Source organism: Anabas testudineus, chromosome 9 (genome assembly GCF_900324465.2).
Source record: "Anabas testudineus chromosome 9, fAnaTes1.2, whole genome shotgun sequence".
NCBI classification, from domain to species: domain Eukaryota; kingdom Metazoa; phylum Chordata; class Actinopteri; order Anabantiformes; family Anabantidae; genus Anabas; species Anabas testudineus.
The window spans coordinates 4,823,554-4,851,176 of NC_046618.1; the positions used below are offsets into that span (position 1 = coordinate 4,823,554).

Below are 27,623 nucleotides of genomic sequence, written 5' to 3' on the forward strand. Positions count from 1 at the left end.
AATACTCTATTACAAAAAGGTTATGCAGTCAAAATACTAATTACAGTGGAACCAGACCTGGTTCCAAATTAAGCACTGGCCAACAAACCAACCCTGGAAGCGGTCTGGTAAATAAATGTGAGAATGAGCCCCAACTAGACACTGTGTAAGGAGTGTAAGGAATGACAAGCCAAAAAGATCTGTGAACCACTGGCTTAACCTTTAATCAGGCATTGTATTTTATAACATTACTAAAGATTTTATGTAAAACCTTAATTGGGATATAGAGTAGTTAGAAAATGACTTGTCAAATAAATTAAATGGAGTAAACATTATAGCATATCACGATGAAATGTAATGGAGAATCAATAGTTGGTAGCGTAGAATAAAAAGTGTTTCTGGCTGCAAACTGAATTCTTCTGGCTGAAGGCTTGATGAGAAATGCTTTATAAAGTATTCATGTGGACCACCCCCACTTCAGCCTGCTACACTTGTACTGTTATCATCAATTTCATTGTGCACTCCTTTACCTTTAGCTTTGTATGAGACAGCATTCAAGAAAGAGGCGGTTTGGAGTGATGGGTGATGTAGCGAAAGACAAAAACTGTGGAGAAGGGTAAAGACCTTCTCATTTATATTTTATCGATATCCATTCACAATGGGCAGGCTTGTGCAGCTGTAGAAGGTGAGGAGCTGGGCTGATGGAAGGGTAACACACACTCGCTCTGAGCTGTCACTCTGCAAGACGGGAAGCCTCTATCCATCACTTCTCACTGTTCAGCATGGCCCTGCCTGCTCCGCTGCAGTCCACTCTTCTCCTTCCTTCACTATTGATGAAAAAGTCTCAGACCAAATCCGTGCTTCTACACTTTTCTTTACCTTTCTGATTGTTTGTAGAGTCATACCTCAAATCAATCTTGCCTAGATTTGACTGGATCTAAATACCACTGCAGCTGTCAAACAAATGTGGTGTGGGTTTTTCAACAATAAAATCATTGATTCCCTCTCCTCAGTGACTGAGTATTATATTACACAACCTCCACATAATTCTAAGCTAAAATTACAAACTTCCAGTTAAGAAAATAAAATTAAACCAATATTGACAATATTATCGGCTCTTCCAAGATGTCTGAGGTCAATGTGACCACTTTGCCTTACCTCACCCACTGCAGATTTTAATTGAACAGGTCCACAGTCTATGCCAGCTTGGCACTGAGACACACCTCAATGTTGCCCAGAGTTTTTATAACTATAATTTAGCATCAAATGTCAGGGCTCTGTGCACTCAGAGACAATTAAATCCTTGTTTACCCAAATGAATCATTAACTATTCTGGAAAAAACATCTCTTTTTCTGGTGAAGAGCTACTGCCACCCATTTTGTGTACGAAAAGGCTATTGTTGATAGTGTTTACCAGAGTCACGGTGGTGAATCTAAAAAAAATCCTTTTGTAAAGATTTGTGTCTTTCTTTTGTTGTGCTCTCTGGCTGCTGTTTGCAGCTTTATTGGGTCAGATAGAAAGCTGGCCGCTGCTGCGCAATAGGCATCATGTGACAAACATGCATCAGCTCTGATAAACAACTGACCATTAAAGTGAGGAGAGATCGAGAGTCAATAGGAGTGAAAGAGAACAGAATGGAGCAGTATTTTCTCCACTGACATTGATGGGAAAGACCTCAAGTTACCTCAAGCTCTCTGTCTAAAAAACTTCAGTTTGAGTGCATGACAGAAATTCATCCTAAATTCAACAATAACAAATCGACCCTGGCAAAAACATGTCAGAAAATGTATTTCAGAGAATTTGTCAAAAATGGAAGATCAAAAACAACTTACTGTACTAGCTTTGATGTAAGACCCATACTTCTCAGATGGGTATAAGTACAATAAGTCTGCAGACTTTTTACTGCAACACTCCTGTTTTGACATCAACTGGCAGTTGATCCTTTGAGCAAGGCACTTGACTTCTACTGGGAGGCTCACAGGTATCAACATTTAGAAATCCATGAACATAAAGCATGCACCAGGGAAAAGCATGCAACCTCTGCAAAGTCTTTCTGTGGATAAATAAAGGCAGTTGTAAAGGTTGCAAATAAAAGACCACAAGACTGAAGCTCTCCAGTGACTATTTAAAAACCCATTGACCATTTTCTCCCCCCTTAATTCTAGTTACTCTGGTAATGTCTCCTTAATCTTTGCAAAGCGCACAAGAATCTCTCACTATCTGAACAATTAAACCGTGCTTCCTCAGCTATAACAGGGTGGAGCAGGCGGTCAGTTTGCGAGAACAATTAATCTCAGAGATGAGCCGAGTTTTGTGAAGGTGGGAATGGACGTTACAGAAATGTCCACTAACAGGACATAAGCTGGTGAACACGTCGGACCCTTTACCAACAATAGACATGTTTCCCTCTAGAAACATGTGACGGAGACCAACACAGAGCTACATGAGAGTAAATACTGAACTTCCTATATGCCTAATCATAAAAACCAGGACTCAGGATGAATGATAATGGTTTCTGCTGCATGTGGGCAAATAGGCAACTGTTAGCATATTCTCATCAACTTCATACGGTCTGTCAGTGTTTCATACTTACAGTGAGAGTGGTGTCAGCTGGCCAATATTATCTGAGCGCCAGCTTTTTAAATTGCCAAACAGGAGTTTATTGTTGAAACTGAGGTTAGCCAAACACTGATCATGAATTTTAATAATATAGGCTCATATCTGTGATTGGCACTAATTATTGATGGCAAGTATTTCTTGAAAAAAAAACAGCTTATAGCCTAGTATATGCTTATGTACTAGGCTTATGTGGACGCACCGCTTTGTGTCTATTATACTGCAAAACAAATATCCACAATGCATCTGGACCCAAAATAGAGCAACCGATGTGCTAATGCCAACTTTAAGAGCTGTTATACTTTTGCAAATAATCTATCCGGTAGTGTCATAGCCACAACCCATTCAGTGTAATGTGATTGTTTATTCAGCATCCAGAAGACACTGGCTGAATGGTGTACTGATGAGCTGGCCAGAGCCCGGCTGCAGCGAGCTTGCTTGGTCACTGATAACAGGGCTGGAGCTGAAGGGAGCGAATACCATTACAAATAGCTGCATTAGGTCTGTCACACTGTGCAGCTGAGGTGTTACATCTCCATTGACCCTGCACTTCCTCGGCTCCCCTCTGGGGTTTAGTGCGTTGCCCCCTCCTGGGAAAAAATGTACTGCTGCCATTTTCTAGAAGACTGTATTGGAGCCCTGGCAGCAAACGCACACAGACAGCTACATTTTAAGACACACATGCAAACCAAGGTCATCGGGGTCAGTAAGCTTACATCACACTTAAGATAGCACTAGCATGAGTCAAAATCAATCCACTACGCTCCACCCAGGTAGTGAAATTACAAAAAATTTGAATACAAGAGAACGTATGAATCATGTATTTAATAATAATAATAATAATAATAATAATAATAATAATAATAATAATTTCCTGATTGGTTAGTAGGATGAGGCTATTTCAAAATGTATGAGAAGTGAATACATCTGTGCTGCTGGGTAAGTGAACATAATACTTATATGCTATCATTTAAATTAATGCATTAATTAAATTATACTGTCAGAAACAGTGACAATTACTTTATCAAGACACTGTAAATCCCACTCTGTAACATTGCTTTGTCTCAACGTAAAGCAACTGCTGTTTTGCTTTTTTGATTTTGTTGTGCTGAAGTAAGTTTCATGTGGACTGATCACACAATAATTTGCACTGGCATGTGATATTAGGCAAATGAAGAAAGTCTTGTGCCCACAGAGAATAGAAATTGCTTCATATACCACCGTAAGCTTTCTCGTCCTCAGTGCAAAGTACTTTTATCTCAAAGACTTTTCCTGCATCTCCTGCTAATTTGTTTTGCCAAAAACATTTTGGCATGTATATAGTTGAAGCTTGGCTGATTTTGAGGCAACAATTTATGGTACCAGGTTTTCAGGCTATATGGAAGTTGCAGGTAAGAACTTCTAGCAATGGAGAAAATACCTTTAACTGTCTTTAACTAAGTGCTGCGTGTGGCTGAACATAACCAGAAAAATGGTTGTCATGCTTTGGTTGCAAAAGGTAGAGGTAGTAAGAAATTAAGCATATATACTTAAGTAATGTATTTAAGTATATTAGTAGTTTTGACACATTTCCATGTTTGGTATTTCTCCACAGTTCAGAGGAGAATACTGTTCTTTCCACTCCACTAAATCTTTGCTCAGTGGTTATGTTTAAAGATTATATAGTAACACTTTTCCCTTAATAATACATCATCATTGATTATGATGTATTCATTTTCTGTAACCACCTTTCAGTAAATACTGTGGTTAAAACGAACCCAAACTTTGCCAGCTGCAGTTTTGTTTCCCCGCCCAGTTGCTAGGTAACAGACATCAACATGACCTTATTTTTTTATGAATCACTGTAATTTTCTTTATCAACAGTATCAAATAAATTAGTGGTTTTCTTTGTGGAGTACTTTTACTCTAAAAACATTTTAGAACGTGTAATTAGTACATCGACGTGAGTCAAGAATTTAAAGGGGTACTTGTAGTGGTACTGTACAGTATGTACCTGGGCAGTGTTTCTCCTGGACCAAATCTGCTGCTCCAAAATTACTTTCAGGGTGTAGATGTAGGTCTTGTTGACTGAAATACTGCTAAGAATCAAGTAATTTGTAATCTTGTGTGTGCTGTAACACTAGTTAAGGTTGGATGGCATCACCTCTGTACTAATAATTGGTTTATTCATGTTCCAAATAAGACCTTCCCCAAATTACGAATGATAGCTGGATTACTCTCAAAGTGTAAGCAAGTGTTATCCTGCACCTGCAGGAGGATGAAGAGGTGAAAGCCTGTAGGACGAGGAACAGGGGGAGATGGAGCAGAAAGAAATGAGCTGAGAAGTAAGTGGCATTGATTGAACTGGTGCATATCCCCCCTCATTCATAAACAAGAATAACCTGCCACACGTGTGAGGACAATCTGTCACTGTGACAATGAGTAATGGTGGCACGCATCCCAGCAACACCTGTGAAAAACACTCTAATAAGGTCTAATGACACAAAAACAGCAGCAAACTAAGCTTAAAATCACAGATTTACACTTATCAGGTACATTGTGAGTATCGACTACATCTTAAGGAGGCCATTTGCCACATTTGGAAAACTCTTTTTTGAGTGAGTTTCCTCACTATGTTTTAAAAGAAATGCAATTACACACACAATGTACATTATAGATTAGTAAAGAGGCTGTTCTCTGTGGTGTCAGTGGCAGTGAAATAGGTCTAACAGAGCAGAGATAACACATCATGTCATCTGAAAGAGAAGAATAATCTAATCACTGGAGCTAAATCACGCTTTTCATAAGAACGATAAAGCTCAAAGACAGATTTTCTAATAGATATCACTTTCATCACCATATGACATTTGTACAATCAACTCAGAGCAGATAGATATGCTTCACACTCTACAAAACACCAGGCAGACAATACACTGTGGAAAGTGAGACTGTATTGTTTTGTACAGTAAATGATACCTGACATGAAGTCAATACCAACATGGTAACAGGAATCAAGAAGCATTTTGGGAATGGCAATTACAGTAGTGTCTACAGAAATAAAAGCAAACTAAGGACATGGTCATCCAATTTCAAAATGATGCACACATTGCATCCTCATCAGAGCAACAATAGCCTGTTAAAGAGGCTCTTCAGCTGGCCCAGAGTCAGCAGCTGTAAGGTTTCACCCAAACAAAACACAAATTAGGCTTGTGCCTTAGCTGGGAAGGAGTGAGAGCTTGTTTGCTTAGACAGGAGACCTCATTCTAATCACTTTGATCAAAGTGCTGACAGTTAAATCTGCAACAGACTCCTCTGTCTCAGTAAATCCCAAATGTAAGTTGATACAAACAAAGAACTCATAATTAGCGTTAAGATCACAGAGGATATGTGAAGTGACGGAGGTTGCACTTCTCTTCTAGCTTCTCAGCATCAGCCATGCAAGGTTGGATCTGGCATTCATAAGTTATGCAGATGCCCTTGCTTATTTTCTACACTCAAGCATCTTATTTTGGGGAGTCCTCTGGGGCACAGCACTGCACAAAGCTAGTCAGATTACCCTGATACTGATGTGCAGTTTGGTTCATACAGGCTTCATCTCTTAGGGAGCTGCGAGGTAAGTTCATGCATGTGATCCCCCCAGAAGTCCCGATGAGTCAGACCACTGCGCCCCTCTTACTGCCAAAATAGCTTAAAACAAGGAGACTCCTTGGGTCTTTGTGATGCACTAAACTGCACAATTTAAAATAGAAACATGAACAATTTCGACCACCAAATATCGTAAACATGACGTCGCAAACACAATGGTTTCTGTGAAAGGAAACCTGCTTCCCTTGTAGGTATAAAAGGCTCATTCCTAGCTAAAAAAGAAATTATACACTAATGACAAAATATTTATCAATACAGTATTCGATATCTGCTAATACTGTAGATCCCTCTACATCTTACACACTGGACCTTTATTGTATAAAAATATAAAACAGTTACCATAAGCTGAACAGTTACCAAACTGCATCAACAATCAATGCATGACAGTATCTAAAATACTAAAATATATATGCTGTCTTCTATAATGATTCCAATTAAGATGCAAAATGAGTATTCTTATAAAGGAAATTTGCTAAATGCTAAAAGCTGTTTCTGTACTTCTTTCTACTTCACTGTCTAAGAAACAGAATCTTTTTGGAATAACCTCCTCATTATCTTTGTATTTCTTCTCGTTCTATACAGTATAATTGGAACAGATTTTGAGCAGATCTGTCATTTCCTCAGTACTTTTAAAAGCATTTCTGTTCTTCAGTGCATTTACTAAACTTTCAGCTGCCTTTTAGTTGAACTTTGACCTACAGTATGCCACATTTCTCCTCTGATATTACTGTTCTCAAATTTAGCCCTACACATTATTAAGCAGTTTCACATGTTCTCTGGTATGAACATATTTGTCTTGCCTCAACTGTTAAAATTGCAAACAACACAAAATATTTTTTTTTTAATGCCCTCAGTTCATGGTTTACTTTTTACCTTTAAAGGTGCATGTAGTATTTTCACTACTGATCTTTATGGGTGATTGTAGGTTTATCATTGAAGCCTGTGAAACTCTTTCCAGCATTTTGGATGAGCAAACAAAGACGTTTATGATCAGAAATCACAGCCTGAGGCATGAGGAAATCTTGGCACCATGCAACTACCAGTAGAAAACCATGCCAGCTAAACACAAACAACTGTGTCAACAGAAAGCCTGAAAAAAACACTGCTATATGGTCAGTGCAAGAACCCTGTTACACATAACTTCCATTTTTCACCAGTGAGAAATAAGTGAAACATATGATGACTGAAATGATTAGTAGTTTGTACAATGTGTTATTTTATTGTTCAATAAAATTCTTCCAAAAATGCCCTGAAGTCAGATCATAAGTGCAGAATTTACCTCTGAATTAAAGGACATTTTTTCATGACAGCAGAGAACATGCATAACACTATGTTATTGTTTAGAAGGAAATGCTCACAGAGTGATATGAAGTGCAAAACTTTGGCAAATTCATATATAGCTGCCTTTGTTTGCACTTGAGCCTTAAAGTGCCTTATGGAACATAGGCTGCTGATAAAGTGCTTGCATCCATCGCCTTCTGTCTTGGGCCATCTGGATCCAGGCGATGCCATGGCACACATCCCGCCTTCATCTCCCCTTCAGGGCAGAAAACCACCCCCAGCCAAACGCTGATAAATTTTGGATGTGGCCAGTAAATCTGTCTGCTCTAGCAGCCACTTTGGCAGGTCACCAGCCTTATTGGTTGACATTCTTTTCTATTCTAAAATCTAGCCCGTTCATGATATATTGCAAGTGTTGGGTAATCTTTGAAGGCTAGAAAACTCATGGTACCTTCCATGCTGGATTGACTTGTGTGCTATGTTTTAAGCCGCTTCCTAGTCCTGTGCTGTTATGGTTGCCACTGTAGTCTGAGAATTATGTTTAGTACAACCAGCATATCCCCATTTATTGCAGACACTTGTACGAACATTAATAATGCATTCATTCCCAATCATTTGTTCAATTTCAGCCTTCATTGGCTGTGAACACCTCCTCTGAATCACTTCCCCATCTTGGATAATTTGAACTCATTATTTCACTAGTTGTTCTCTGTGAGACATTATTCAGCCTCTGCATCACTTCTGTGTCTGGCTTCTCATCATGATGAGCTCCAATGTTTTTTCCTTGTTTCTTTATTTATTTATTTTTTTGGAACTGACAAGGGAATCTGGCCGCCCTTCTTGTTCAGCACTCCCAGTGTGTATGGCATGCTTACAAGGCAGATGACAGGGAAAGTGGTGGTGCTTATGCATACTGAAATAAAAGCCATTCTGCTGCACCTCAGTCACCACAGCACTCGATGACGCCAGCTGCAACAACTGTGGCAGGTGTGCATGAACAAAACACGCTACTTCGCCACACTCAGGTATGACAGATGCTGTTCTGAAACACGTGCCGTTAGCTCCGGTCTATGGAGAGCTTTTAGCGAAACAAACATTAACAGAGAATGCGGTATAAGGCTACACAGTATCACCTTGTGTTTATAACACATGGGACACAGTGTGCAGGACCACATGGGAGAAGATTAACTCATTACAGAGGGGAGGTGGGCACACCGTAAGTAGCAAGGTCATTCCCAAACACTGACTTCCTTGTGTTTGGAAACAGAGATGTGAGCTGTGAGTGAGTCTGGGACAGAAGGAGAAATGTATTAAATGAGAAAGAAACACACGCCTCTGTTAAAAGGCTACTGAATCCATTCCAGGTTTAATGGTTTTAATTCTCTATTATCTTTGGGAGAAGTTTATATAATATAAATACACATATACATAGAATGAGTTCTAACCTTCAGAAAAACTACTATCTTTTTTCCTCTATTAACCATTTTCACATAGAAAAAGATTTTCATTGTGGTTCAGTTCGATAGTTGTAGACTGGAATTTCTTTTTTATTCATATTTTATCCACTGATTTGAGATCTATCACCCTACCCTTGTGTCCCTACCACTTTTAAATGTAAGCTATTCATAAAATAAAGCATGTGTTTCTATAATGGCTTCATGATGTCAGTATTGTTGCAATGTGACAGTATTGACAGTTTACATTTTGTTAAACAGTTTGGACTGATATTGCTTTTTACAATCAACATGTTAATAAAAATCAAATTGCCTATGAATGAGTGCCAGTGTGTCTGTGTATGAGTGTGAAAGCTAGAGAGAGATATCATCCCACAACACTACCACAGCTACAGCATTTACTGGCACCTGAGGCCGTACTTACTCGTTTACAGGGAGGAAGGCAGGTTAATGAAAAACTATTGATTCTTCCTCTGTATCCCAGGAGACGAGGGAAAGTAACACTAATACTTCCGAACTTTGCTTTTCTCTTCTTTTGACACACCGGCCATTCAGTGGCCACATCGGCTCTTTAAATACGAGGAGATTACAGAGAGGGAATCTGTGTGAGCGGTGATGCCATCAGTGGCATTTAGCGAGAGAATAAAGCAAGGACAATGAAGGTGATGGGAAATAGAGGAAGCGGTCAACCTTGTCCCAACTCTGCTCCCGTCTTTCAGAGAAACAGAAAAGGACAGACAGAGAACGATATTGGGGTCCTTTAGTCAAAGCCCTTTAAAGTCTCATTTTACTCTGTTTCAATCTCGAGCAGCAATTCATGGAGAACAAGTATAGATCAGATCAATGTAGCATAAGAGCAAATGCACAACAAACATCACTACAGAAGTTTATTATACATATATATGTATATATACAGTATATATATTTATATATATAATAGTATCCCACAGATTTTTTTCCAGTTAAAGATCAGCTGTAGAATGTTTTCAGAGGTTCCTGTAGGACCTTTGTCAAATTTGACAAAATAATCCAGATGACGTCCTCAGTGTAATTTCAATATGGGCTTGGAAAAAAGGTCACTCTTTTTCTGATCTCTTGCAATATTAAATTGTTGGAATAGGGGTTAAAGGTACAAAAAACAATATCAGTTTGTCTCTGTTGAATGAACTGCAGAGTATTGCTTGGTCTATGGACAATCTGATACTGTACCTTCATCATCCAAGGCTAAATCCAAGATATACTCACACTCACTTTCTCAGATTGGTCCCTATACATGTGATAACCGCAATCTTGCAGGTTCATTGCATGTCGCCCTGTGTGAAATGGGTCTAATAAAATCTATGCTGCAATCTCTGTTGGACAGTCCGATTGTGCGATGAATACACTGTTGATTGCAGAGCTTTATTGTAAAAAGGATAAGATAACTTGTACCATCAGTCTGCACTGGTCACTGTATTCAGAAAGGCCTCGCACCGCGTTACATCAGACACTGTGTAGCATGTCTCACATTACAGGGGGTGAAACCTACCAACAGCTTCAAGTCTGACAACTTGAAAGTACAACATGCATGAGGTGCGAGCTCCTCCAACCTCCACCTCCCTCTACCACCGCCATGTGTGGTCTCTCTGGAGCCCGGAGTTCTTGCTGTGGGCCCATACTGGGAGTCAGTGAGGAGAGAAATCGTCACCCATCAGAGATCAAACTAAATCAGTAACTGTCTGGAAAACTTAACCATGATTCTTTTGATCCTCCCTTGTTAGTTGCTTTTTACTAACAAAAAAAGTAAGTGAAAAATCTGACTGTAGATAACAGTGAAATAAAAATGTATTTATTCATCTAGGTACTTTGATCAACCAATGGTAATGTTACGATGTTACACTCAGTCATTGATGGAATCACTAAGCCTGACATCCCTACACTCATACTTGCTGTCTTTGAACTGACCATTATATATTTTATTTATATTACTGTCAGAATTAAGTAATCATCCAAGGAAGCACTTACAGCAGCATTCCTGATAGGTCAAGAATAAAAGTCTGTATGCAGTATAGAAAATTGTTGATGGAAAGCAAAAGACAGCACCAAAGGTTTCCTCATTAGTGCTACTTCAAACCTTTACCACACCATTCTTACAATACATGTGCTTTGGGTCTGCCTGTAAATCACCTCACACTCTGTAGTAATTCTGTTTGTTATGAGGCAATGACATACAGACAGAGGCAGGAAAGTAAAAGGAGGAATTCCAACAAACACCCTTCCAACCACCTCCAAAAAGACACACCTCTCATTGTTTCAGTGGGGCAAGACAGCAGGAAGTCCTGATCTTTGGTTTATTAAAAGTGGCCTTGTATCTTATCTATGAGGCAGGCCAGTTATGCCAATTAACATTCCAGTACAGTGCTTCTGTAGCCTGAGAACAGGAGGCTAAAAAACTCTCTCTCACACACACACACACACACACACACACACGGATTAAAAAAACACGCGTGTACAGTACCTCCTCAAATTTCCACCAGTCTAGTACAGTACTGGTATATATGCTTGAGCACACATGCTGCAATAACTTCTTATCTTATTATGCCAAAGTACTGTGATAAATAAAAAGTTTTAAACACACACATCCACACAAACCGGGGTTGTTGTGAGACATGAAAGCACACAGTGTTCAGCTCACAGAAGAAAGTGGTACTTGGCTTTCAAATATACAATAAAAAGAAGCATGAAGGTACTGTAGCGGGCTGTTTCTGGAGACGCTATGGGCAGAGTCAGCACTGAGAGATTTATTCTGGCCTGGCTTCACTGGCCCGCTCCGTTCACGAAGAAACAGTGAAAAAGAGAAACAGATGGAGCTAGGCCTATTGGTACAAGATTGAAAAGAGGTTTCCAGCCCAAGAAAAAAAACAACATATTCATTCACACACTTTGTGAATTTATGCACCACATTCCTCACGCACAAAATGAAGTATGTTGCTGACCAATACTGTGATACTGTACGTTTTATCAAATAATAGTAAGTTGATCTGTCTGATATGCTTCTCTAATGTGATGTGTTAAATGTTATTTGTATTTACAGACAGTTAGTTCACGTTCACAGTTCTCATTAGCATAGTTTACATCAGGTGGAGCTTTCAGATCATTTACATAAAAAGCAGCAGTTTTTAGCAAAAAATTCTTATAAATCCAGCACAGGTGGTAAAGGTACACAAATACTTAAGTAAAGTGCAAGTACTTGCCTTAAAAAAAGTACTCCGCTACAAGAACCACTTAAAATTCTTTACTCAAGTTCAAGTAGTCGCAGATGCTTTAAAATGTAGAGTGTTCCCAAGAGCAGCGTGGCCTCAGTAGCTGTGAAATGGAAAAAGTGTGGAACCACCAGGATTCAGGCATAGACTGAGTGAACAGACAAGAAGGACACGAGTCAGGGAGGTGACCAGCAACCCAGTGATGTTGTGAACTGCGTTATCACTTGAACTGGTTTGAATGGGGATCTTTATTCCTTAGGTATGTCATATATCACTTAGCACTTTCAAGTGCCCTGGCCACAGTAACACTTTGTGTGCACACATCTCATACAGTTGCAATGTTTTCTTTCCCTCTTTTAACAACGAATAAATTAGTCTTCTCACACTGATGTAAAACAGTGACGAGCTCAAGTCAGTTGGGAGGCAACCAAAAGAAAGCAACTTCCCTCATTGCAGCTGAATATGAACAAAGTGATTCTATTAATACAGAGGCACTGTACATTCCCAGTTTCTCTCCTTCGGCACTTAAGAAGGCGAGGCTTTGTTCAGTGTGCTCATGTATCATTTTTGTAATTTTGTAATGACAGCTGAGATGAAAACTGCAGTATTAAAGCAGAAGTAGCAGGTCTCTGCAGGACTGTTTAGTGAATTCATACAAAGTGAAGACTATGCAGTCAAAATAAGTTTCTGGCTTTATAGCGTTACATATTAAAGGATCAGTTTAAAATTGAAACCTGATCCCACATATTATTACAAAAACATGAAGAAGCTGAGCGGTTTTGATCTTCATGTCTGTAAGTTATTGTTGAGACTAGATGTCTTTTGTTTGAATGATAAAGTTTCTAAGATGGGAGTTCCCAAACATTGTTGTCCAACTACTGTATGTCTGCCCTACCCACTGCTAATTACCTGGAATAGATATGTTCAGTCAATCTGAAGCTGGACCTGATTTGGAAGACATCACAAATAATGAATCAATACACTGGATTGTGAATCACAACCAGCAATATGTATTTTCATATATGTATTTTGATATTCTGCATTCTCACTGCCAATAAGAGGCCACGAAACTACGGAGAATAGACTAGTATCTGAAAGAACTTTGCATGCTACTTGCTGTGCACCTTAATGGAAGTCTAAACTGTATTATATTTGGTGATAATGCATTGAGCTCTATATGAAACACCATATCCCATATCTCCAAATCCCCCTCCCACCCATCAGTGTTTAGAGGTTGTGAGTGTTCGGTCCCCGTCAGTGAGGCGTGAAGGACAGGCAGTCGTACACACTACACAGGAGATCCCCAGATTAGTCATGCTTGCTGGGTTTCTGCTGCTGCCACCCTCAGCTGCAGCACCGCCACGCATCCAAATACAGTCTCAAAACACCACAGCAAGGGCAACAGCATCATATGCATTCACTGCAAATAAACAGCAAGCTTTGACACAGTGTGTGGTCGCCACTAAATATTATTGTAAATAACAAAACCATGTGTATGAACCATATCAATATTTCATTGGGAGCATGTAAATGTAAAAGTGCCATATGAGAACACACACCCCGCAAAAGGTCACAGAATGTTTTGTATTTTCTCACAATATTATTTGCATTTCCCCAGTTCCATAGGAATAGTGTGTACATTCTTTCAAAGAGAGATGATCTGACACCTTAGATTATGCAGTCATTGTTCATAACTAATAAACACAGTATACAACGACTAACTGTGTAGCTTTTCTTTCTAGACATGTGCACTGAGCTACTGTATTGTTGTAGACATGGTTATTTCAAATGTATCCTTCTGTAGAAATAGTTAGTAGCTATACTGTAGCTATTCTTTACTGCTTCTTTACACTGTACCTGTAACTCCTACACATAGGCTCTAGAAGTTAGTGCTACACCCACTAATATGTATACACAGACACACATTAATACATAGCACTTCAAAATAACACTGCTCAGCCTTTCTGTACAGATCACAGGGAATGCAAAATGTATTGCAAGACAACGCAAAACATTACAAGAGAACACAAAATGTAATGTGATGTCAATGATTTTTAAGGGGAAGGGAAATTTCAAGCCTTTGTAAAATTCCAACTGTGACTCAATCTGAATCTGACTGTTATTTTTATCATAGTTGCATTTTTAGCTGCACTAGCAGTGAGACTCTGTGAATGAATAGTGAATGTTGGTCTGTCAGTCCACCACTTTGATCCAGCCTGAAACATCTTAACAACTTCTGGATGAGCTGTGGGGAAATTGTATATACCCATCTCCAAAGGAGGCAGCCTGCTGACTTTTGTGAGCCCGTAGAGGATTAATGGCACAAAATAACATATATCTGTGGTCTCCTGATGAATCATGACTTAAGTGAAATTACATCCCCCAATTAACACTCATAACAAAGATGGCTGACAGACTAAAGACTCCAAGTCCAGTTGTATTTCTGCCAGAATGGGCAGTGTCCACTATAACACTGTCTACCCTGACCAAAACCCAAACAAAAAACCCAGACTAAAGACCACCAATCCAAACTTTTCATATGAAAACTAAACAAAAAACCAAAGAGCAAACACTATAATACAATAAACTATTGTGTGGCGATGTTACAAAGAGCCCTCCAGGTGGCTCAGTTGGTAGGACAGTCATCTACAGGGTTTGGTTTGTTTCCCAGTCCCCTGGACAAGACATTGAGCTCTGCACCTTGATGTCTTGAGGGCACTGCCTGTTTACAAGAACTTTACAATGGGGAATAATAGAGTACCAAAAATTATCATTATTTTTTAACACAACATCAACAGCTTTTCCTCCACAAAGCAAAGGAGCTAAGTGCACGTTGCATCTGCACTATTCTTTAGAATGTAATTATTACTGAGAGCAGCTGTAAACATATATCTCTATGCTATATAAACAGGTCCTCTGAAATTGGGCACTTGGTCCCAAAGCTTTTCTATAACCGTACTCATGTGGCACAGTGACAGAATAGGAGTATATTTATAGTGGCAGGTTGACTGTACAGCAAATACCCAGGAAATTTGGTTCAGCATCACGACTGAAGCAAAACACATTCATGTCTGGAGCCTCTGCAAATATGAGCTTTACAACAGACCCACGTCCAGTTCCAGCTTTTTTTTTCCAAAATTAAAAGGTTTTTTTTTTAAAGGAAGCTGAAACTTTGCTGCATATGAAACAGCAACTCATTACTGTAGAAAATGCAGACAGAAGGAACGTGAATTCTTTATCATTACAACCTGTTAAGTCCTTAAAACATTGTTTATTCAACAGAGGACTGGAGATGACTCCATGGCTCAAAACCCATTTTATCCTGTCTCAACCAATTCATGGGGCTACATCTGGTCATAAAAAAGCTCTTCTCACTTGGCGTACATTAACTTATTAGAGTTGTTTTCTTTGGCCCATTAATATGCTCTCAGTGCATAAAATGATAAACAGCAACCTCGGGCTCATTCTGACACTGAATGAATCAAAGTGAGTAATAAACAATATCTGAACACTTCCTGAAGCTGAGGGACTAGATGACAAGAAATCATTTCAAAGCTGACATGGCCTAAATGTCACTTGGGGTAGCAATTCTCTAGTGGAATTGTTCTTATTAATCAAATTAATGTGGAAGATGCAGAGAAGGCACCAAAACAAAATGAATGAGTGCGTATATGCACTATAAAAAGTATGATTAACTTTAATAAATTCTCTTCTACAACAGGCCATCGCAGTTCACTGGGCTGTGGGCCAGCAGTGCCTCTTACTACAAATGAAAACAAAACACCAGCATCTAAAATGTGTCAGTGAGCGAGAGAGAGAGAAACAGAGGGAAAGAGGAAATATAGTGCATTAGTGAGAAGCCTGCTGAGATCATGGTGATGGGCCTGTTGGCCCTTAGAGACGGTCTGTGTGACTACTGGCTGAGGTTGCCTTATTAAAAATCCTCCTCTGCTCATTCAACACTGCAGTCAGGAAAAGTCAATTCTAAACTTTTTGGAATAATTTTCATTTTCATTCCACTGAAGTGCAGGACGGAGCTGAGCCAACTAATAATGTATCCCATTTGGTGAACACATACATAGTATAAACATGTATAACCCCAGTGAGAACTGGAAGTTGGTGAAAGAGATTTCTGCTTTACATTTCTAGAGATTCACATTGATGCAACTGCTCAGTAGTGTTGTGTTGAGTGAGGGATGGAAGGAAAGACTACTACTCTAATGCTCTTTATTATTTCTCATGTACAGGCAAACGTCTATATCCTTATACATACACACATCTTATAAAAATCCCCATTCACAGTGCATTTACACTGTGGTTGCTTTTCCCCCCAGTGAAGGAGTCAAAGCCAGAAAAAGAACATTCAGTGAAAATATTTTAGTGACTCACCACGCCGAAGGCAGAAGGATCTGTACAGAAACTCAATACATTTGTTGCTAATCATGGCTTTGAAAAGTTGCTAAAGGGGTCTGAAAAATTGCTAAATCTAGTGACACTGGAGGTAAACTGGCAAAACTGCATGGTGGAAAGTCAAGTGACCACACACTCCACTGCTTAAATAGAGAGAGAGAGTCACAAAGTCACTTGTTTATTGGGAGTGTAGATATGGAGAAGTAGAAAATGTTCACTGTAAATAGGTTTACAGTAAGTTTTAACCAGGTGCTTAAATGCTTAAAATGGTTGTCTGAAACAAACAAGTAGTTGTCAAAATAGTTGATTCAATTTCTATCAATTAAATGATCACTGCAGCTCTGTTAATATTACTGTTTTAACTTTGCACTAAACAAAACATTCATTCATTATTTTAAGTAGCTTTTATGTCATGTAACATGACACACATAGCTGATAACCATCATCCATTCATTCAACTAAATCCTGCAGTGTAATATATTAGAAGACTTCATTCAGTGGTCTAATAGCTTAATATAGTAGTTTTAAGATGAGCTTCCATATTACATCTGAACCTACACTGAAGAATTACCAACGTAAAAATTGGTAAAACTGTCGTCTACAGTACGTCACACATGTTATGTACAAGTTACATTCCTACATTTCTGAAGTTCAATAAAAATACCAATAAAATGTAAAATTAGCAGTTTAAACCACAGAGCTTACATTTGCAGAGGTCATATAAGTCCACACACGGCATGCACACTTGGTGACAGTCAGCTATAATTGGCCCCTTTGCCAGTAGATTAATATGCATTTCCACACTTTTAAAACAGTCTTTCTTAGAGGGGCTCTAGAGAGTTAATTAAACCGATGCCATTTTGGAGGGCCGAGGATTTAGGGATAAAATGACCTTGATTTGTGATGTGGGGCTTCTGGATGAATAACTGCACTGTCCTGATGTGTCAGTGCACTTGACCTTCTCTGACTGGCATTTACTCTCTACAGTACATGGATTACAGGCTGAACCTGTTGTACATAGACACAGGCTGAGCTGAACATTATACATATACATATATATATTACTGAGAAAGGTCAACCCATGAGTGTTTACATGGTACTTAAGAAGAAAAAGAAAGAGCAGCTCTGTGTTGGTTAAAAGTAACAGAGACAGTAAGAGGTTAAAGTTCAGCATTGCAGCACTGCAATATTTGTTGCTGTAATGTAAAAGTAGTGAGAGCTATCTAACCTGAAGTAACAAAGCAGTATGCTGCTTAAAACAAATATAGACAAAAGAAAGCAATAGCTCTATTTGATGTCTTAGAGATACAGAGGATGTTGCTAAACATTACCCATCAAAGATTACACTGAATAACACTCATATTCCAATAAATTCAATTAGTATTTAATATTATATCTCAACAAGTCTTCAGAAAGGAATAAAAGCTGCTTAAATAAGTAATGTGCACAGGCTCCAATTCAAAGTTCTCAAACATCATCCACTGAATGACTCCTGGATAAAATTAAGGGTGCTTCAGGAGCCACTGAGTATGTGTCCGTGATCTGACCTCTCTTAAAGCCAATCTGCTGTAAAAACTCAGTCCACAGATGGCCACTTATCCCCACCTTGTTGAATCATAAAGGAAGAATTTTGAGGACTTTAGAGAAGTACAAAATGAAATACGAAATGACTAAATCAAACTAACTAAATTTGTGCTTTCAGCCGTATGCTTAAAAACACTAGCACGAAGTGAAGCAATAATTGAATCACTCCGTGGTTCTGTCCCATCAACCCTGCCTCTCAGGGGCATAGTGGAGGCACCAGGTCAGAGTCACAGCCTGATTCCCCTCCCAGTGCTGCTGTCACCAATTTGCGTGAATGTTTTGCAAGTCTTTAAATCTCCACCTCATGTCAAACCTGAAAGCTGATATCTCATCTGAGGCTGAGCCATAACTCCTGACTGAGGTGCACAGATGAAGCTCTGGTGATGTACTGCTCCCCTGAGAACAGCCAGAGCAGTAGCTCAGTCCCCTTAAACAAAATGTACAAGGCCAAGACAGAAACAAAACATGACATGGAGCTGGCATCCACTTGTTCATTAGCCAAACTACGCAAATAGCTGGCTTTAGATGTCAGAAACAAGATTAACTTCGGTAGCAAGAAGAAACAGCATACTGTAGCAACTTCTAGTAAATCACCGGCTTAAGAGAATCCGCTTGCCAAAGTGACCAAGGACCAAAGAAAAGGACGATTTTTTTTTCTTTTTTTTTTAACAGTGCTTCCACAAATAGGTTCAACTTCAGTTTATAGCTCCCGGGCAACCAACATCAAGGCCTGGATTGTCTTTCAGGTGGCAACAAAATGTTCATCTACCTCTTAAAATACAAACATCAGTACTTTGGAAGACAGTGAAAGCAAAGGCAACACAAGAAAGTTGTTCAAGTGTTGAAAGATCTTGGACACGCATGCCAGTTATTTAGAATACAAATGGGAATTTACCAGTGGAGATTGTTCCCATTGCTTGAAACTGTTTTGTGGCTTTAAATGGAGACCTAATAGCTATCAGTACTTTTAACATATTGAAGAGAGTCGTATTTGAGAATGAGGTGGGAACACAGTGTTTTGAGGGAATCGGCTGTTAAATGCCTGGAAACAATCATCATGTATAATACACCTGTTTGAAAAGAGGCTGAACTCACCTTTGGTTCAGGAGAAAGACCCATACAAGTACCAGGGCAGGCCAAAGCCACAACGCTTGAAATGCTGCCCCTGACAAAGTGAAGACACAGGAGTTTCATGTTAGTATTCACTCTCTTGCTGGTCCTGTTTTAATAATTGCAAAGTAAGAGGCAGCACAAAGTAGGCAGGTGACTATGCTGCAGGTGGAACAGCAAGCTCGGCCCTGTGTGGTGCATAACGCCAAAAAACAAAAGTAAAACTTAAATAAACAAACAAACAACATAATTACTGTAGTTACATGTGTAACATGTGCTGTACATAGACATGAGAGCGGTATCTGCCTTTTCTATTGGCAAAAAATGAATGAGTGCATTTCCCAAAATGTTGAATTAGTCATTTGAATGGAGGACATAACCAGCTGTCTCAATCTATGCATACATGTGTGTTTGTACAATGACAGAGTTTTATTTTTTTGGTTGTTTGGTTGTTTGAAGAGCAGCAGAACCTGGTTTACATTTTTAGTGTGCATGCCAGAATCACTATGGAGATTACCACGCCACTTGCAACGATGCACAAGAACAAAGCAACAGTTATAAAAGCAAGATAAGCTGAAATATCTATCCAATTAGATATTACTGTTACACTAGTTTTCTTCTAAACTAAATTAAACAAGTCAGGATCAATAGAGCAATACAGCTGTATTGTGATTCTGTAATCCCACTGAACAGTTCAGTCAGATCAGTGATTTTGCACTTTGTACCAAATTGGAGAGACCAGCTATTATTAAGACTTTAAAGAGAGATTTATGGAAGAGGGGGCCACCTTCCTATAACATATTTGAATTACAAATCATTTTAATTATCATTCTCGTAGGAGCTACCCATTGCCTCAACATTTTGCTCAGAGTCAGAGTAAAAGTAAAAAGACACGGTGACACAGGTTTTACTGCACATTTTACAGACGGATATTCCGCTGACTAAACCTTTTCCAGACAATTTCCCTGGACAGATAGATTACATAATAAAAATAACAGAACAATAACATCAACATATTGACTTTCTGTGGTTAAGAAGAAGAAAAATCCACCATATGGGAGTTTGACAGTACTGACTAATGGCTATCAGTTTACAATTTACAAGACACTGATTGACTGTATCAGTCTGCCTTTAGTCGGAGTAGAAAGGCTGCTGGAGAACTGCCTGAATAAAAGTTTCATGAGGGCAGCAGCGTGGTGGTCAGGGGGCAAGATCACGACAAGATACTGACAGAGAGCATACAGGACCACCAGCTGACATGATGTAGCCCTCCATCCTTTCTCCCTCTCTCCTCAGTCTGAGCTATTTAATTTACTCCCGAGCCCACGCCCTAACTGTGTTAGGGAAGCGGTACAGCTAACGTGTGAAAGATTGCAATTACAGAGAATCCAGGGATGCCAGATGTTGCAGATATCCACAATATTGAAAGAAAAGACTACTGTGGCCCTGAGAACTTACCCAACTCCAACTGAACAAAACACAAACATTAAGACTAAACACAATCAAATGTAGTAACCTCACATTTTCAACCGACCGACACACATCAGAGAAAACACTACTGTAGAAACCACAGCCAAATCCAGAAACAACCTCTAACACATTGGTGCACTTTATATTCTTACCCTATTTAGTTGTGTTCTCTAAATTTGCAGTGAATTATTACTGTGTCAAATTACTTTGTGCTTTTACTGCATTTCATTATGCTAGATTTTGTTAAATTGGGTTTCTCAGCTTGGCTTTTTTATTTATATTCATATTTCTTCCTACATGTATTTGTCAAATCGATGCAGTTTTGCTCCTTATTTGCTTGTGTTGTGTAAACGGGCACATGTTGTCTTTGGCTGCATCAAACTGAGCTCTCAGGGCCACTGGACAATACAGATAAGATTTCTAATAATCATAAGAGATATTTTTTACGTCATCTAACACAACTATTCTTAAAGTTAGTTTCTCTCTTTGTAATGTCTACAAAGACATTTTTTGGTGCAATGCAGAGGAAGAAAATCATATTTTCAACAAACAGCAAAAACCTGTCTAGTTGAGAAGGTGACAACATTTACAATTCGTAGGAAGCCTGCAAAGGCAAACTGACAGGAGTGCTTGCAGGTGGCGGACTCGTTCACTGGTATTGCTCATTCTGTGGGATCTTTTATGAGCCACCATTACAGCTGAAGGATGTTTTTGTTGCCGGTGTTTTGTTTCTTATAAAGGGTGTGATTCAATGCTTTATCAAAAGAACAAAAATTTGTTCTACAGTGCAAGCAAACGCAGATTTAAACGTCCTTTTCGAGAGCCCCGAGGGACAGATTAGTTACAAACAACAGTATCTTACAAAATAGATCCAGCAATCAGCAGCAGCACTGGGCTGAGTCATAATTTATTACTTGCACATGCGGCACAGTAGCGCCTGTTGTGTGAGACTCAACACCGGGCATCCGACTCAAAATAGATGAAACTAGAGCTGGGAAAACGATCACATTACAGCATTGTTGGGTTTCTATGAAAGCACATGACATGTTTGACTGTAGCTCTGTGGTGTTTAATGGTGGGGAGGGTTTTCTTTTTGTTGTCAGAGGAGCACTGTCTGATTCTCATTTTTTATTGCCCTGGAATCACTGCCTTCTGCCGACACAAAGAAACAGCTTGCTGTCAAAACAGCTTGCTACCAGCCTTCATGTCATCTGTAACCACATGAGTATTACAAGGTCCTCGTAGTGCTCTGATTTTAATGAGCAAGAATACATCCACACGCAAGCTTTGATTTAAGACAAGAGTGGAAAACATTATTCTGTTTTAACAGACTTGAAGCGGTCAACAAAACTTGCCCCTGCTGCCGTTTTTTTTTTCTCTATTTCTCTCTCTGTCTCTTTCTTTCTCAGACACACATACCCATGCACACATACAATAGTCAGGGGCGAGCAGCTTCCATAAATAGAATGGAAAGTAGGCAAGCGGCTGCTGGGAGTGGCTTTTACTGTGAATATGATCGATTAAAAAGCAATTTGCTCCTCCACTCAGGCCCTGCACTCCTAAATGACAGCCCCCCCCCCCCACACACACACACACGCACAGTCCAGGTGGAGCTCTGAGGGGTCGGAGGAGCCTGGCTGCCCCTCCATCTCTACTACACACAAACACACAAACACACAGACACACAGAAGCTAAAGTCCAAGCCTCGGTCACGGTCTGCCGGGCACCTGGAAAGCGACCGAGAAGAAACATCCCTCCAGCCCCTGCTGGTCTGATAGAAATTCTAGACTCTGTTCTAACATTTATTTGAGTATTAGAGGAAGCTGAAATAGAGATGAGAGGACACTTAAAACAAACAGGAACAGGACTCTGCACAGCTCAACGTGGACGAGGCAGGAATTTAATTCAGTATTCTGTGTCACTGGACCAAACTTTCTAGAAACTTTAGCCACAGCTTCGATATGGCAACGCAGAAGTCAAATCGTATGTTGAGCTATTCATGCATCATCCTTCGTCTGTTAGTTTGAACTTCAGAAGGAAAACTAATATGTCAAACATTGAATAATGCAAGGCTTCTACAAACTCCTCCACTGCGTGCTTCTGTGTGAACACAATATATTGTAAATAGAGTAAATATGATTTCAATATGATTGGTACTCACAGCTACAAAAATGGTCCCTATAGTATATGACTGAACTCACTCACTGGACAACTTGTGAAAGGCAGTTGCCCCTTTTTTATTTTGATCAGTTTGACAGGTATGGCCAAGACTCTTTGTAGATGCTGGTAGTTTCAGATCAAGATCCATCCAAAAACATATCACTGGCTGAGCTAAAAAATAAACACTATTTTGAGTATCTGCTCTGTTACCATAGGAACACACAGGTACTAAGTGACGGTGGTAGTAGTAACTGTACACACTTACAAACACAATTCCTGATATGTCACTTGAAACATGACTCCATCAGGTCATAGACAGAGAAAGAGGTCAAGTTTAATGTGTTACAGGGCAAATAAAAGACAAAAAAATTACTTGACAGAATTTGTTATGCTTTTGTCTTCCTAGAATACACAGTCACAGGATTAAACGTGCAGCATATCTACTTTTCTAACCTTTCAGCAAAAACCACCCCTGATTATCTTCACTGTCAGCAGCTATATACCGGCTTCAGAGCACTTCACAGCTTGGCTATGAACCTCTTCAGACTTAGAGGCTGGAGGTTAAGTGATACTGACAGATGACGTAAAATGAAAGTCATTTGCAGGGAGATCTGGCGTCTTTATCAATGACAGTACTCCTCACACACCCTGACAGAAAGGAGCGAGTTAACAGATGTGATTCTGTCCAGACGGCTCATGATCCCACATGCGGTGTCAAATGTTAATTGCTAAATTAAATAACAAATCTGAATATTATGTAAATCAACACACAAATATAGAGAAGTAATAAATTTATATTTATTTATTATATAATAACATATAATTTTGCACAACAATATATGTTTATATACAACTGTGTATAATTTTAAGTCTATAAATGAGGCCCCAGAACTTCATGTGATCAATAATCTACAGGCTACCAGGTGTTTACTGCCAGGAATCGAACACAGTAACTGATGTCTTCAGTCAATGATTCAATGACCTTGAATGGTATATTCAAGATCCCCTGAGTTCACTGTTAATGGGATCAAGGGATAGTGGGGGAGGGGGGAGAATAGTATAGTGGATAGAGATAGTGGAGGGAGTCTTACTGGATTTCAGTTAAGCGAAATGACCAGAACTAAAGCCCCTCTGGGGCAAAACAAAAACCATCTGAACTGTTGTTGCCCTGTCTTTGCACTCAAAGAGATGTTCTATATGTTAATACTAAAGCACATTTTCTTAAACTCACCTTGATAGAATTGATTTTCCTTAAAAATAATTGAGCTGGGACATAATGGAAACTAGTAAAAGTGCCTCAAAGGCTGGATTTAATGTTTGAAGTGAAAAAGTTTTGGGCATGATTCTATTTAGTGTAGCAATGGCTCTATGTAGACTGCAGATTCAATCTTCAAACATTGGAACAGATTTAATACAGGTACATCAATGTTTGACTTTATGACCTATTGTCTCCATCACCATCTCCAGACATAAAATATTCATTTATCTTGAGCGCACAGATTAATAAGGAGCTTATTGCTCCTGCTTCAGAAAATCCTCAAAACACTCATTTCATTTTTCTCTTCTTATAATAACATCGTTCTTTTTGCATAATTTCCTAACTCAAGGGATTCACAAATCCCAACACATGATAAAAAAATCTTCAATACAGCGTTGTCAGTCCAACAAATAAGGTTTTTTTTTTCTTTTCTAAATCAATCCAGCAGCCGCTGAATAGAAAGTCCTGTCAGGGTCTAACCTCCAATTTCACCTCTGATAGTTTGTAGAAATGGATGCAGCCAGAGAGAAATGTCCATAGACACTAGCAATTGATATAGCATTAAAAGCAACAGTCTCTCATTATGGCTTATGGATTAGCCAGTCGAAACTCTCCCACACACATAAGCACATACAGTTTTTTCTGGCACAAGCAACGTGTCAAACAATAGTTGCCAAGTCTGCTGCCTGCAACAAAAGATGGAAAAAATTAGAGAAATGGAAATGGTGATTCAATGCTGTTATGAAAACTGGAACACAGCGTGCTATGACAGAGTGAAAACCCATTCAGACGGACTTAATGCACCATGGAAGTTCTACCCTGCCCCAACCCCTAACTGCAGCACTCACAAATGCAAAGAAGAATCCACTGTATTGTCCCCAGGTTTTGTACACACACATACACCCTCTCACAAGCACCCATCCCCTCTCCCAGTCTGTCTGGCTTCCTGCATTTTAGATTCAATATTTAATTGCCATGTCACCTCTGCTGATTGGAATTTGTTTAAGTTTTAAGTTAAGTTTAAACAGTCAGACACAGCTGTCACTAAAGAGTTAAAGAGTTGAAAAAATATGCAAATTATGAGCAGAAAGATGAGGTGAAATCAGCCATAGCTCTCTACTAACTTCCCTTACAAAATCTATACTATTCACAAAAGAGAATCACGCAGATTTTTTAAATGACACAAAACGCTCTACAACTCAATATCATGTCCCGAATGCTTTGCACACTGAATGCATTTCTGTCCATTTACAGTGTATCCTCAGTGCTATTTCATCTCTCCTTTCACAATGAAGTTACCCCATATTGAATTCTTCCAATAGAAAGTGCAAGTTCAGACATTTCTGACATTAATTGAAACCTTCAGCCATATATCTGAGTCTGGAGCCCATCCAGGAGCGGTAAATACCTGTGCAGAGGCAGCAGCACTGCAGCGCTACAGAGCAGATTGGTATTCAGAGTGGCAGTTTCCAAAGTTGAAGCTGCATAAATAGCCCGAACTATTACATAAAGGTACACAGACCACACTGTGCCCAATCATATCAGGTCTGGATTGCAGCAGGTGGATAAACTAACAAAGGCTGCTCTGCTTATCAAATCACATAATTATATGTTTTTTAGTATTATTAGTCATTGTGGAGGAGGACAGGACGAAACCCTGTCGAGATGGAAGGATAAAGAGAAGACAATAAGAGAGCAGGAACAGAAAGATGGCAGAGGTAGACAGAAAATGGGCCAAGCAGCTCCAACTGAGCTGTGAAGTTTTAGTCTTTTATTGGTGACTTCCTTTGCCAGGGAAGCAAAACAAGCCAAAGTATAAAATAATGTACTGTGGATGAAGTCTCCTGGTGGCTGTCAAACCTTTTTGGAAATCATAAAACACTGTTCAGATAATGAGTCTCACAAGTCTGGATAAAGGCCCACATACATCCAATTTAAATGGTGTCTCCTGCCTACCAGGACAGATTCCAAAATGAGAGGGTGGGAGGAGAAGATATGGTGATGAAAATGGGAACAGTGGAGAAACAAAGATGGGACAAGATAAGAAACCACAAGAAGGACAGAAAGCAATAACAGAAGTGTTACTGGGGATTTGGAGAGCAGTAGTGGAAGTCCACATCTAATGGTTCCCCCTCGTGAGAGAGTTTTGTGACAGACTGTCCGTGCCGCTGTCAAACACCGTCAACACTCTCGTTCTCTCTGGAAACACGAGTTGTGATTGTTTATCTATCTAAATCCTGCAGGACTGTTCACTCATTGTAGAAGCAGACAAAGCACACATTCAAAACTAATCTGTTGTACCATTAAATACTGCAACTATGTGTCATGCTAGAATGGCTTTAGACAAATAAACAGTTCTTAACATGGTCGGATGTTTAAAGCTGAAAAAAGATTTTTCTGTACTGATTTATTACTTATCAACAGATGTATTCTAAACAGATACAGATATATCTAATAAAGGGTAACAACAGCTTCCCCTCATGCAGTGAGCATTAGCATTTTAATTGACACCTACTGTCAGTGACGGATGTCTATGCGCAATGCAGCGGCTGAGTACACAATACACAATAGAAGGCCATAAATGGGTTTTTTTTTTCTACCCTGCTGGTAGCCACATGGTTCTGCTGCTGTTAGCTGGCTGATTTGAGGTATATAACTCATTTAAGCTCACCTACTCATGCCGCAGCAACAGGTGGCACATATGGTGACAGTAGTAAATAACTAGTTGCTTTTGGACTCAGGTTTAGGACAATGATTCATCCATGAACGAAGCAAAAGCAGAATACCAGAGTTAACATAAACTGACATTTTCTAACTCACAAATAACAAAACTGACATCATTTAGGTGTCCAGGGTTATACATGTATATGTATGGCTAAGAAGTGAATTGTTCATTTGCTTGTAAACCTACAGCTCCAACTGAGATGACACGAGCAAACACTCGGCTGTGGCAAATTTATCTCCAACTTATTTTCTTCAGGCTTTTAAACAACGGGGAAGCAGAACAAAAGTCTTTCATGTGTGACATACAGTACAGTAAAGCAGACTTAGCCTTGGGAAAAAAATGCCTCCATTTACTTCAGAAAAAAGGGGATAAAATGCAGCCCGCACCATTTAATCTATGATACAGAGTAAATTAATGGGTGCTGACAAGCTCAATAATTTTTCACAGGCAACAGATAACGGGTATAATTATCAGCCATGGAATTAAATAGTCAGTGGAGAGACAGTGGGCACTTACACTGTGTGTGTGTGTGTGTGTGTGTACATGCACATGTGTGAGTGTGTGTATGTTCAATATCGTCTGCGGGCCAAAGCCGGGTTCCCTTAATGGCGGACCTTGAGTGTTAATGTGATATTGTTTGGTTTATTACAGTCCAGTGCCTGCCAGGACCCTGACTACAGAGAGCTGATTTCATGCCAGCTCTCACTCC

General features: G+C 39.4%; 1 protein-coding gene across 1 annotated transcript in view; it reads right to left on the reverse strand.

Moving 5' to 3' along the window:
• The window catches only part of arvcfb (ARVCF delta catenin family member b), a 177,504-nt gene that overhangs the window by 120,259 nt on the left and 29,622 nt on the right, over positions 1 to 27,623 (reverse strand). The window contains exon 2 of the mRNA XM_026342936.2: positions 19,287 to 19,356. The gene's annotated coding sequence lies outside the window, so the exon portion shown is untranslated. The remainder of the gene's footprint in view (positions 1 to 19,286; positions 19,357 to 27,623) is intronic.